The sequence below is a fragment of the Lichenostomus cassidix genome, chromosome 4 (genome assembly GCF_008360975.1).
Source record: "Lichenostomus cassidix isolate B80296 chromosome 4, HeHo_3.0, whole genome shotgun sequence".
In the NCBI taxonomy this organism is placed as follows: Eukaryota; Metazoa; Chordata; class Aves; order Passeriformes; family Meliphagidae; genus Lichenostomus; species Lichenostomus cassidix.
Window position 1 is genome coordinate 18,426,807 of NC_139484.1, and position 14,427 is coordinate 18,441,233.

Consider the following 14,427-nt stretch of genomic DNA (forward strand, 5'->3'; position numbering starts at 1 on the left):
GATATTTGTGTTGATAGCCACAATGCCTAGATGCCTGTAAATTATCTAAATCGGCAGTCTACTCTAAAAAAATTGTACTTGTACCTCATTGTGTTTATCTTGCTTCTTTGCTCTGTCATTGCTTTATTGCCAATCTTTCCTTATTTTTTTTCTTTTCTTTTATTTTTTTTAGAGCTGGGAAGTATAACTTTAGACTTCAATCACAAACACTAATATAGATCCAGTTATTAACTCTATTTTTCCCCAATACTTTCTTCCCCCCGTCTTATTCCCTGTGCAAGTATATTTCCTCTTAATTTAAATTCACTCAATGTTATTTTCCTGGCTGTCAGCAGTCTAAAAAGAAAGCCCAACAAACAACACAATAATACCCTTTCTCAAGTAAAAAACCCTTATCACATCAAGTTTCCATTAAGTTGACCTGAAATCACAGTTTGATAGCAGCAGCAGAAATATTAAATCTGTAGACATTTAGAATTTAATTTCTCATAAAGCTGTTCAGTGTATTTACCAGATGCCAAGAAAGTAAACACCCATAAAAGCCTTTCTGGCCAAAGACAGCTACAAGCTTAGAAAAATTTCTTTTGTTTTGGCCATAAAACATGTTTTCATTCAGCATTTCTCTCCCTCTCTCCCAAGAAAGGGATCATTCTTTCCAGAAGCATAAAGAAGAACCTTGAGCTTCTTGCCAAAAAGCTGTTTTTTCCTTGGGAAGAATACCTAAGCATCTCAGGGGAAAGTTTTCAGGTTTATTTCAAATGGATTTAAACCCTTCTGGCTGCTGATGTTGGTAAGCCTTCACTCCAAGAGATCCCAGGGAGATGAAGGGCACACAGTACCACTGTGCTGTGTTTCTTTACCCTCTGGCACATTCAGAACTCCTTGTGTACTGAGCCTAGGGTTGGATGAGCTGTCTGGGCAGCAGATCTTGACCACAGCCTCAAAGCTTTTAAATTTGGTATATAATTCCCCATTGAAGGGCCTGCAGCAATCTCTCAGGACAGTAGAAATCCATACCTAGACCACCATACTCCATTTTTCTCTTGCTGCAGCTTGTTTTTGCACAGACTTTCAGCATCTTTTTATTCATAGTATCAATGAAAAAGAAAGAGGTACCAAAATGGGAAACTCCCACTGCTCTTCTTCAGAAAACCCTGTCTTCCAAGCTCCTAAAAGCACTGTCAGATAGCCATCCTCCACCTTCTCTTTTTATTCCTCTTACCTTTATTTTTCCTCCTGTTTCTTCTCTCTTTCTCTCATCACTTGCTTCCTTCCTTTACTACTTATGTTCAACAGATGACCTGGGTGACCAGACTCCTTTTAAAAACTCACAGGTTTACTAAATTAAAAGAAATCAAAGTCATTCTTTCCATACAGTTTTCTCTGGAATGGCAACACAATCATTCAGGTCAAGAGAACACAAAAGCCAGCATCACCTTCTGCTAAAAATGCATTGGGTAGAGTAGCAAAAGCTGACAACCCTGCCCAGGTAAGAGGGGTGTCTCATCTCCACCCACTCAACAGCAGGGGAATTAATATTTCACAGGTACCTTATTTCTTGCTCCCCCTCCTCACTCATTGAAAGCACAGCCATAGATAACTTGCTATTTACTGTCTTAATTTTCCTCTTAGTTTTGACATCACAGGTGAGAGGTCTGAGCATCACCTTTACTCCCTGTCCTGATACCTGTAATGACTTCTTTCCCTTGCTTCCTGTTCAAGACTAAAATTAGAAGGCAACATTATTTCTTATGATTATGTTGATGCTTTCTTTACTTTTCTTATTCCTAAATTTGTGTCCATTTAAAAATTAAAATTATTTGTTCAAATCAGCATCAGGGGTGCAAATGAATTAAATCAGGTGTTCTGAGATATTAGTGTCTTAGAGCTTCTAAATGCTATTAGTTACCAAAACATTTATTGATAAATTCTCCCATGTCAATTAGGTACCTTTTTATGAGACGTTTAATTTTTGTAATCTTTTTAAATGCCTCTGCACATTTTATCGGGCTATTGGGATAAAATATTGGCTATTGGATTAAATGGGAACGAAAGTTATGGGGGAGTCTTTGTGCCTATTCACAGTGCTGTTGCTCTCTTTTTTATAACTGCATTTCAAAGTTTCCACCAGCGAAACAAGGATGGCAGCAACTCCCTGAGCTGCTATTGCTATGTAGAATGTGAACAAGAAAGGAAAAAAAATGGTGAAAGTGAGGTCAAGTGTTAGGGAAAAAACCCCAAACATGCAAGGCATTAAAGTCTCACAAATCAGCAGAGAAGCCCTTTCACAGCTTTTAGAGGCTACAATGAAACATTAATGACTGGCCATGCCAAAATATTAGACTTGTTGGACCTGGGAGGTGACCCATGAAAACCACACTGACACTCTTGAGTCAAGCAGAGTGTTTGGCTGGCCTCGATGGATTGTTGTTTATCAAATCCCCTATAAGCTTTATGTTTTTTAATGGAGCTGAAAAAAGCTATTTTAAAATTACTAAAAGTTTTAAATACCATTTTTCTTCTAAATTAATTACAGTTCAATGGGGGCAGGTAACCTGAGAGTTGGAAAATATCAAGAGGATTGATAATAACAAGCAAAGTCAGAGTTGAGAGGGGACCTGAACTGGTTTTGGAGTAAGATATTTCTGTCTAATAAATCTCAAGTGAAAAATAAAATTTGCTTCTCTATTCTATGTAGAATGGAAATTCCCTTTGGCAATGGATAGATGGCAATATGCTGTGCTAGACTGTGCCAGATCAGATAAATCTGGATTAAATAGGGCTGGGCACCCACTCTGTCTCCAGAGACAGAGAATGAATGACCCTAGAAAGTTCAGTGCCAGAACTTCCTATGGTGTCAGTGGGGCTGAGAACAAGTTCCAAACAACTCATTTTCAGAAAACTCTAGTCCATGTTTCAGTATTTTTTCATCTTTTTCTTCCCTAGTAATGAAGATAGGGTTAGTTTGAGGTCTACTGAGGTCTACAGACATAACAAACTTTCAAGACAGAAGGAGTTTGGTATGTGGAAGTTGTCTAGAAACACAGCTTAGCAGGAATGAAAAACTTCAGTGTGTTATCAACATTATTCTCATTCTAAATCCAATCCACACTATTTTATGAGCTATTAGGAAGAAAATTAGCTATATTCCAACCAGAACCAGTATAGCATGAGAAGCACCATTCTCCAATACAAAGTCTGGCACATCAGCTCATACAAACAAATCTCCATCTGGTCAAATAAGACCAATTCTCTGTCCTATCAGAGAATGCCACTCTTTCAAATTATTATCCATAGTGCCTTCTGACAATATGCCCTTCTCTAGAGTACTTACAAAATGACAGGAGAGATGGGATGGAGAAGGAGGAGTTTGGGAAAAAAGCTGTCTTTATCTCAATTTCTTTCTCTCCAAGCTAGTAAAATTCTTAAGCAGCACAGAGGCTGCTACTAGACTTAATTATTGATTGTGGAGGATCCCTGAGACCTTCCTAGGGAGGCCTCATGATGAGTGCAAACTACTGTCCCTCATTATTGTCACTGAAAGATTTACAACATGAATGTTTTCTACATGCATCAGTTACTAGCCCAGCTCTTGCACTTAGAGCCTTGAACCAAACTTAACATCTTCAAAAAACGTAAAGCTGTGTTCTCACAGAGAAAGGTTAAGCTCTACTATAAAGTTCCCAAATGTGTTATTTTCACTGGCACAGCATTTTGGGTTAAAGATACAAATTATCTGCATTTTCAGTGCTCTATCATTCCAAATATGCAGAGAGAGCACACAGGCAACACGATCTGTTAAAGGTGCTTCACAGAGTGGCTCCTTAAGTACTCCACTGCACTAAGGATAATGCAGCTCACAGTCAGAGCAGCTGTATTTGTCATTTTGTGACACACAGCATTGCTGCAAGGTGATGTGGGTCTTGTGAAACATTGTCTGTGCTGAGAACAATGTGGGCCTTGGATTTTATTTGCCTTCAGCAGGGAGGTGAGCCATCACACTGGAGCATTTCACGTATGTGAAATTGAAAAAAACCCAAATTTCAAATTTCTCTTAGAGGCCACCTCCTCTTGATCCAGTTGAAGCCAGTCTTTTGGGCAGGAAGGGAAAGTTTGTGCTTACAAGGAAGCAGAATATTTTGTTGGTAAGGCATTTGAAATAAATCCAGCCCCTGTTTCCTTCTAGTGTAACCTGAGGCTTTGCACCCCAGAGCTGCTTAGGGGAAGAAAAGGCAGGAGGAAGTATTATTCTGATGAGTTCACCTTTACTCCAACCCCCAAAATAAGTATGATCATTTCTGGGAGAAGAGGACCTGGAGCAAATCCAACTGGATGATGCACTCCAAATTCCCCACTGAGTGCCAATTACCACACAAATAAAGCTAAGATAGTTTTAAGGCTGAGACTAACTTAAGGATAAAAAATAAAACATTACTGGGACATTATGTATTTCCTAAAACCCATCATTACACAGTCAAGAAATTAGCATCAATAATTTCACTTAATTGCTAACTAATTTCCTCCTCAAGTATAACTTCCACACACTTTGAATTATTTTTTAATGATGGTAGAGCTTGAAGAGGTTTGGTTACTCTCTAAGAGAACTAAGAACCTTTAGGACAAAAAAAAAATAGTAGTACAGATGTTAAATTTCTTAAAAGGCGTAACTTAAAATTAATTTTCAGTCCTACACTAATTAATGGCTTCCATGTAAATTCTAAAAGAAGTTCATTCCACCCTGACAAGATAAGCTGTAAATTGAGGAGGATTCATGTTTTTCCAGTGTAATGTGAAAGGTCAAGCTTAATTTTAAATATGAACTAAAATTCAGACTGTCCTGAATGGAGGGAGGGAAGCCATATCTCTTAATACAAAATAAGAAAAATCTGTATGACTTAAGCTGTGGCCTTAAGTTTGAGATGTGGGTTTAAATCTTTGCCCTTTCTGCCTGCCATCAGCCTACTCTGATCTTCAGTAAATCACTCAGCCTGTTTCTTCACAACTGTACAACGATGAATTATCACATTCCAGCTTAATAAATATTAAGAAAATAACTCAATTTAGAGATGCCTGGACTCAAAGTCGAAGTAGATACAGAAGTATTCAGAACAAAGTGCCCTATTAGGTACAGCAGTCATTAGCATTTGACAGCACCTATAACTACTTCTAGCAGAGCTTTCTTTTGTTTGTTTGCTTAAGAATTACATTGTGTGTCAGTGTATAGTGGCTTTAGGCAGGGTAGGCACCTCCTTTCAAACTTACAGCTTCTAGCAATAAACCATATTCTCCTGGGCTAAAAAGTTGTTTGCCTGGTCCTCACAGTGATGTCTCTACCAGAGCCTAGAGTTCTCAGTTGGCACATTTCTAGCTCCTAAAATTCACCTTTAACCCATAATACTTTCACATATACCACAGCAGAGCACCTGGACAGCTGTTAGCTAAAAAATCAGGAGACAAAGAACCTGCCCATAAAAACTGGCTCTTCATGATAACATAGAAAAATAATTTTATTTAGTTGTACAATACAGAGCAGTGCAGCAATTATAGCAATGTATGGCAATTATAGCAAAGTCATGGTGTGTATGCTGATCATGCTCATGTAGCAAGAAAAATAAAAAATCGTCATTTAATTCTAAATATGACATGAATTGGAGCAGGGAGATGAGCTATTAGAGCAGGGGTCCCACCTCATGTATTCAGGCTCCATAGCTAAGTTTCAGACATCTGCTGATGGGAAATACACTCAAATGCCTGATGCCTCCTTTATTAGCTTCACCAATAAAAGGATGTCTAAGAAAGAAAATAGAAAATAATAATTTAACTTTCTGTTGAATATGTTTATTGGGTAGAGGGCACCCCTTGTGTTCCTTCCCACATTTTGCACCTACAATCCCTAACTCCTCTCTGCCTCATACCTCTGGTATTTTGTAATTTTATAGCTTTAGAAAAGAATAGGTTCCATTGATTTAGGCACACAGACAGTAATAGCTACTTGAATGATATTCATTGTTATCCCATTCTATCCCTATGGTTACAATAAACTATTAGTTTACATTAAATAATGTAACTAGATTCACTGTCACTCTAAGAATTAAATTATAGGTCTACCTAGATTAATTTCTAGCAGTTACAATGATTTCCCCAATGAAATTATTCATTTCAGCATTCATCTAAATTGATTTCTTTGGGGAAAAAAGATAGGAAGAGATGTGCATGTGCTAAAACTTTCCTAGGCATAAAGTGATACAGTCAGTTGGATATTGCCTATAGGCTTGCAGAATGTATGAAAGCACTTCCAGCACTTCCTGTATGCAACCTCTATACAGCCTTTCTGCTTCAGTGAATGTTCATATCTGAAGGTACAATTCTTATAGCAAAGCAAAAAGTCCTGCATCATGTAAAGATTTTTTCTCTTATCTTCATATCAATGCAAATATCCTCTGGAGTCAGAATCATGTTTAGATCCTGAATCAGAATCAGATCCAAGGAGAGGTGGCACATCCTGAGCAATCTGTAAAGCTAAAAATTTGGTGGCATCTTTGTGGCTCAGAGGATTTTCTACAACATTATGGATAAGGCAGGAGATGTCATCTTATATGTCTAATTCTTGTGGCTCTTTTATTTTGTGTGTTTGTTTCTTTTATACAGCAGTGGGTAGCTGTCTACACTGCCTTTGTGCTCACACCTTGACTGCAAGATTTTAAGGGAATTTTTGCAACGTCATTCCTCCATTTTAAAGACAGTGACCAATGTACAGAAAAATAATTTAAATGTCTGTATTCAGTATAAGAAAACTTAGGAGTAGCTCCAAATGTTTAAATCAAAGATTAGTCCAGCCCAGTGTGGTGTCTTTAAGATAAGTACAGCATGATCCTTCCTCACCTGTGCAACCCCATCACCTAAAACCAGCTTATGTTGTTTTGACAAAGACTCAGGTCATCATGCTCATGGACACTGGACACCTACATCTCTCTGAACCAATTTATTCTTAGGCTGTTCTTTAAGGGCTTCTACAGGTTAACTATATGTTGTGCAGAAAAAGCTGTTCCCTTTCCTTCATCTTAAACTTACTATATGTAGCAATTTCTTAGAAGACTTTTAGGCTTTCCCTTTTTTTTTGAAAGATTGAGCAACTTCTCCCAGTCTTCTCTCTCCCCATCATAGAATCATGGAACGGTTTTGGTTGGAAGGGACCTTTAATACCATCTAGGTCCAACTTCTTGTTCATAAGTTCCCCCTGCACTGCTGGGAAACCACAAAGAGGTACCCAGAGCCTTCTCTTCTCCGTGCTGAACAACCCCAACTCTCTCAGCCTGTCTTTGCAGGAGATGTTCTCCAGCCTTCTCATCATCCCATGGCCTCTTCTGCTCTAACATGACCATGTCTTTCTCATGCTGGAGGCTCCCAAGCCAGACACAATACTCCAGGTGGGATATCACAATGGCAGAGTGAGAGAGGGAGAATGACCTCCCTCAACTTGCTGGCCATAGCTCCTGTGGCCACACATCAGCTGTCATGTCATACAGTAGCATTAGATCACCTCTTCCAAGAGGAAAATTAACACCAAAAGACTCTATAGAAATGTTATTGCTTATCATAGTCATGTAATATCACAGAAACAGATGGGAGCAGTATATTCAGATTAGTCACCAGAAAAAGTTGTGAGGAATTTTAGAAGCAGCTGGCAAAATTAGGTGGAGGTGGGATGAACTGGCAGAACAGTTCAATAAAGGACTCTTGCAGGGAGAAGGAACCAGAAGGAATAAACACAGTGAGGGCATATTTTTCAAAAGATATTCTCACTCTATATCCCAAGACTGTGAAACAGAAACAGTACAGAAAATTATAGTGAAATTATTTAATGCATTGAGATAATATGAAGATGTTATTCTCAGAGGGAACACCATTCAATTCTGATTATGTACTGGGATGAAGAAAAAAGAAAAGGAAATAAGAGAGAGATGGAAGAGGTTCTGAAAAGAGGGATTAAATCAGCTGGAGGACCAGCAAAGAAGGTCATATGGGGACTCTTTCACATGGAAGAACTAAAGTAACAAGAGAAGAGAGGTAGAAGCATAAAAAGTGGTTGTTGCCCATGAATGTTTTAGAGAAGGTGAATTGTAGTTCTCTTTGCTCTTTATGAAAAGGACATATTCAGTGAACTAGAAATGTAACAAACAGTGCAATTAAGGAGCAGATTTTTATTTTTTTTTAAAAGGAATTACTTGTATTTCTTCAAAACCTAAATACCACAAACCCACAAAATTACCATCAATGCATTGTTTAATGAATGCTGCTACAAGTCTTTCTATGTGCCAAGAAAAGGCCATCCTTCCCAAACACTAACTGCTCTTGGAAAAACTAATCCTGACAAAAAACTTTGCACTCATTGCTGATACTGGCAAGTTGTTCAAGCATTTTGTGTGACACTGATTCCAAATTACTTCATTCAATAAATGACAGTCTCATTTAAGTCAGTCAACTACAATTAAAGCTCAGTTTGCAGTCCTGCCCTGGATGACTCTACGACTCTATCTAAAATCTCAAGTGCAACTTATTTCTTCTTCAGTTAAGCAGATATCAAAAATAAAAAAAAAGGATGTAACTTTTGCAAATTTGCTTACACATGAGCAGACTAAAAATTCTAGTCTGTCTGTGGAAAGAACAATTTGTTTATTATTTTTTCCAGCCTGAGTTGAGACTATGACTTTATTCTGTTTTTCAGTAGTGAGGCTTTCCAAAATCATAATGTTGTACTTGTCTCCAGAAACACAAACAACTTGTGACCACTTGAATTGAATTCAATATTTTTCTCTGGATCAAATTATACAGTAACAGAGTGTTTTGACTACATTTTATCTGTATGGCAATTTGCTTGTTTTTGATGCTAGTTTATATGTATATACACACCTACAGGCAAGAAATGCACATGGAGGATCTAGAGACTAACCTGGAAAATGGGCTTTTTTTAAATTTCTAACCCCAAGTCTTAATAGCAATAACTATTAGGATTTCTTTCCACCTGTGGTGTGAGAATTTCCTTCCAATTTCTGGGTGCTGTGCCCCATTGTATTACAGTTATGCACACATGAATAAGCACACTTTAAGTTCATTCCTCTTTGTGTTGGTGCACAATGAGACAAGCTTCTAGAATACAAAACTAAAACACTTCATTTTTGTAAATGGACAAAACTTTCCCATTCAGGTAGTCATTCAAGGGACTTTTTGAAGCTCTTAATCTAAAATTTTTGATTGTAAGAAAACAAAACCTGGTAAATAAAGTATCTCAGAGGTGATACTGTCCCATATATTCAAGAGGCACATGCATAGTAATGGAAAAAGCATCTTTACCTTTCCCATGAGCTGAAAATGTGACATCTAGAATACAGAAAATGAAGAGTATCACGTAGGAAAATGGTAGAAACATGGCCAGTAAGGTGCAGCTGTACACAGTTATTCTAATGTTTTGCACTACTGTTGAAAAGTCTGTAGAAATGATCTCAGCATCACGATTTTGCAACTGAGCAAGTTGATATCTGGGAGTAGGTGGACACAAAATTATACTGAGATTGCCTCATGGCCCATCACTAATTAGGATTTCTGAGCATGGTATTGCCTTATGATGGTGGGAGGAAAACACTTTCTTCTAAAGAACATCTAGTGTCTATAAAGAACTCACGTATAAGTTTTAGTTATCTAGTGACATTTTTTTCCAAGCATCATGCACATCAGAGGATTAAAATGAAATCTCCCTGTTTCTTTGTAGTAGTCTAAATTCTGCCTGTGGTTTTGTATCCATGCACTGCAAGTCTGCATTGAAATGTGAGATTTACACTGGGTTTTGTGAGTGTTGTTTAATTAGTTTTGTTTCCATGAGACCGTAAGTATTGTGAGATGCAGTAAATGGGCAAGGAAAATATTCATAAAACAAGAGAGGTCACTTCTGTAAATATTTGCACAGCTTTTCCAATACAGGAACTGACACTGTCAGACAGCCTATGCTGAAGATGTGTTGTCTCAAACCCTCTCAAGAAAAAAGGTATAACCCTCTTCCATTGGTATAACTTCTTCCAGATGGTAATTCACTGGGGCTGGAAGGAGAAAACTATATGGACAACTACACAAGTATTTTTACCTTTTTTCTTTTTTGTGCCAGAAGGAAGAGTCTGTGGTGTTGCACCAAAATAGACACCAAATTAGAGAAGTGTAGTCATGATAAGGGTCAAGAATCCTGGAGGCCTGATGAGATATGAGGTCTGGAGGAATGCAGAGACAGCTAATTCTTCATCACGTTAAAAGAAGTTGTAAAATGCTAAGCGGCAGAGGGAAACAAAAGGTTTATTAAATGTATACCCTTCACCATGACAGTCCCTGCCTTCGGGCAGGAGAACTGCAGAGATTGCAGGTGGCCAAAAGGCAGGGGGAGGGATGAGATTTTACAAACCAACTTTAGCACAGCAGTCCTCGGGGGGAGTAGGAGGATGTGTAGGCAAGCAATATAAGGGCCACACATGCACAAACCAACCAAATGTCAAATGAAGGTACAAAAATACAAGCTGAACTCATCACCACCTGATCTTAGATAAACTAAACTCTCTTAATAGAGGCGGCTCAAAAATTATAATGTTTCAGTGGTTTTTTTGTTTATTGACACCATCTGATATCCTATGATATTGCTATGGTAACTGGAAAAAATACCCTGCTACTGACATTTTGTGTTAAATGACTGCAGTTAATGAGGAGCCTGTGTTAAAGGTCACATTCTCAGGAAAAAAAAAAGCTTTTGAAAAATGCCTGCTAACACTCTCCCTTGGAGATAAGTCTGGTTCAGCCAGACTGCCACAAACTGTTATGGACATCTTCCGAAAGGAGGAAAAGAAATAAAAAGAGGGGGGGGTGGTATCTCACAATGAGAGTTAATGGGTTCTCTAAGAATTATAGCTGTCACAATCCAAATGACTTGAACAGCTTTCATGCCACTAAAACCATTTGGAAAAAATAATGATTTCTTCTCCAGAAATTTCTTCTTTCCAGTGACAGTTTGAACCCCCAATTAGTTTGAAAATTGAAGCAGTCATTTCAGAAAGCTGCCACATGTCATCTGATGAACCAAGATGGCTTGAGTGTCATTTGCTGTTGACTTTTGCAGGCAGAATTCCAGTCATAGTAACAGGACATTTGCATCAAAGACAGGCACAGAAAAATTGATCTTATGGAGATATCTGGATCAGGAAAAATAGATGGGGAACATAGAACTATAGCTTCCAGGAAACATATTACATTTGGGTGAAATACTTATTTTCTTGGACAACCAGTGTAAGTATACTGTGAAACATACACAAAACCTCCCAAAATTACAATTCATCTCCAAAATAATGTTATGAAGTACAAATAATTTTGCATTACTTTACAAAAAAAACCAAACCAAAACAAACAAAACCAGTATTTCAAATGAAAACTGTCTTGCAAAATCTGGAAAGTTTTCAGACAAACTTAATCTAGTGCCTTTACCAAAAGGACAAACATTTGGTCTCAGATGTTTGTCCCCTTCTTTCATATGTCTTCTGTCCATATAGAATATTTCCCAGCAAGATGTATTACCCTTCCTGTATATTGGATCTTCCAAGGATGCTGAGATGAAAGGGCAGCTGGACAGCATTGGAATGTTCACAAAACAGAAGGCCAAATAAATACTAGGAAAAAAATTGTAAAGGTATCTAACTGCAGCCTGAGCTGTTGAGAATAATATAAATAATCTTGAGCCATTTGCAGTGCTTTCAGCCTATTTTTGCTGACATTTCCTGCTGTCATTGAAGGAACTTTTCACCACAGATGGGCAGTGAGTGAGTTAACAGCTCAGTAAATCTTGAGGAGGGGGTGTGGAGTAGCGCAGTGAGGAAGGGAACATTAATCCCAGGAATGCCCTGAACAGGAAGACATGTGAGCTGGTGAGAACCACAGGAACAAGTTTTCAAAACGTTGGAGCTCCATTCTGTATGGCTCTCAGGTGGGCAGCCTGAAGTGGAGACAAAAAGTCAGAGTTACACGTCAAAGCCTGGCAGACCCTTGTCCTAAGGCAACTTACGCCTACAGCAGCCATGATCTTCAACCTTTTGCAGTTCACAGGCTTTCTCCAGTGGAAATGTAAATCACTGCAGAGCATGTCTGGCTATAATAGGCTTGCTTTACTGAATTGCCCTTCAAACATGCCTGTGCAGCACTGCTCAAGCCCTCAGCACTTTCTAGATCAGAACTGACACAGTTTGTTATGGGTACAGCAAATGCTCCATCCACATTCACCGCTTGTACCTTCTTCATTATTGCATGGTTTGAAGCGCTGACAGACACACTCTTCTTCTAACAGAGCTCTTTTCTGACAGACAAGCTGTAAATGTTACCTTGTCTCACTATTTTTGACTTTTTTTTTTTTTTGTAAATTCCCCTGTCAGATGAGTTTAAATGCCATGGCTGCTTTGCCGTCCATCTCTAGTGCATCCAGAGGACTTGGTAAAACCTGAGTGGAGTGTACCAACACATGAAGTCATCATTCAGCACACCTCAAACCTGTTTATATCTGCCCCTGCAGGATATCACCTCTCTGACAAAAACCCACAGAAGATGAAAGAACAGTTGTGCTGTCTTGCATCCTAGGTCATTTTGTGCTCAGCACCACCACATGAGGTGATCAAGACCACTGTCCCCTCCCCAGCATCACCAGGAGGATGAATGCTCTTTTCCTTCTTCCTGCCCTAGCTCTGCAGGTGGGCAGTACATTAACAAACAATGCAGGTACTTACCCAAAGCCTAACATACAAAGAAAAACCTGATCTTCCCAGCCTCCCCGGGCACTCTCTATATATTCATGGGCCAGATGGTAAATGCCTTTTACTATCCTCAATGGAGCCACATTTCCAGCAGCACTCAATACCTGTTAAGACACATGAAAAAGAAAGCTATTTTTTATCTGCTTTGTACCCAGGCACCCAGTTATTTTATCACTGTGCACTTAAACATCTGGCTTTAAAATATTAATATTCAGCTTTAATCAAGTGTTAGATTAATTGTCAAAGTTTTCAGGCACATAAGCTACAATTTATCATTTTCTCTGAAACAGGGGCCTGTATAATCATATTATTGGATTAGCAGTACTAAGACAACATCACTTTGTAGAAGGTTTTCCTTCAAATTGTGTGACAGACATCTACTATGGTATGCTAGGGAAAAAATAAATTTGTTTTAGGCTTTCATTTTGTTGTGCCAGGTTACAGCCATTTGGGAGAGGCACAGGCCTTTGCAGATGAGATCTTTAACTCCTGATTCAAAAGTATAAGATTTTTCTTTCTTAACCAAAAGAAAAACAGAGGAAAATCAGCTAAAATACCAGTTTTCATTAGTAATGCCAAATAAAACCTTCCCGCAATATCAAGTCAATAAATAAAGTTGCTGCTATGCTCGGAAGAATCATCACCAAATGCATTTGCAGGCCCTTTATGAGGGTGTTTGGACATTTCCATAGAAAGCCCTGGATCTGGGCCCTTGACAGAGCAATGACTATATTAGCAGTCAGCCGTAAAATACATTCTGAAGAGACCCAGAGTTCAGCCTGAAAGGTTTGGCAGTAGCAATATCCAGTAGACTAGTAGTCATTAGTTCCAGATGATCTACTCTTCTGGACATAGCAGAGGTTCATTTCAAACTATTTTAATTCAAGAGGTCTCCTCAAAATGAAAATGAAAAGCCCGAGGTGAGCGCCATAGATTTTATGACTTAATTCTTCAGTTTTTATGGTGTCACAGCCATGTCAACATCACAACTCTGTTAATACTTTATGTTTCATTGAAGAATTATTGTGAAGGACCCTTCTAGGCTGCAAGTGGCTGCCACCTATAGACTCTTTGCCAAGTCTTGCATGCACAGAAGTGAAAATGTCACTAAAACACCCTCAGAGGATTCCCAGAGCTCTGGTGCACAAGGCTTTGGATTTGTCTAACAAACAGAAAATAAAGAGCATATTTGAAAGCACTGATGAAGGCATAATGCTGCCTGCATGAAAATTTAGTAACTTGTTAAAAATTATTTACTAAATTATTTTTATTCTAGAATACAACACTTAGAACAGCACAGAACTTGCCCCTCATGCTGGAAGGGCAATTGTTAATTTGCCACTGTCTTTAAATAATATGAGCAGAATGCCTTCAAGTTCCTCTAAATTCTTACAATTTTACAATACATTTTCTTTAATTTAGAAGTGTTTGTCAGACTCCAAGGGGCTAAATTCAGACCCAGCAGATAGACTCAGTTTTGCCAATTAATGTGCCAGCCTCATGTTGTTACCTCAATTTTCATCCCTATTTGCTTTACATACAGTGAAAATGTACACTGCTAACTCTGCAAATCCTGCCATACTGGAGCCCCAGTTCTGTAAAC

General features: G+C 38.4%; 1 long non-coding RNA gene across 3 annotated transcripts in view; it reads right to left on the reverse strand.

Annotated features, from left to right (window-relative positions):
- Positions 1–2,034: 2,034 nt before the first annotated feature.
- LOC146437961 (uncharacterized) overlaps positions 2,035–14,427 on the reverse strand; it is a 43,403-nt gene continuing 31,010 nt past the window's right edge. For 2 of the 3 annotated variants that reach the window (XR_014851609.1, XR_014851611.1), the window contains 4 exons: positions 12,798–12,928; positions 11,602–12,016; positions 7,651–7,817; positions 2,035–5,790 (listed from right to left, as the gene is read on the reverse strand). This is a non-coding gene — a long non-coding RNA (uncharacterized LOC146437961). The remainder of the gene's footprint in view (positions 5,791–7,650; positions 7,818–11,601; positions 12,017–12,797; positions 12,929–14,427) is intronic. The other variant, XR_014851610.1, reaches the window with a different exon arrangement.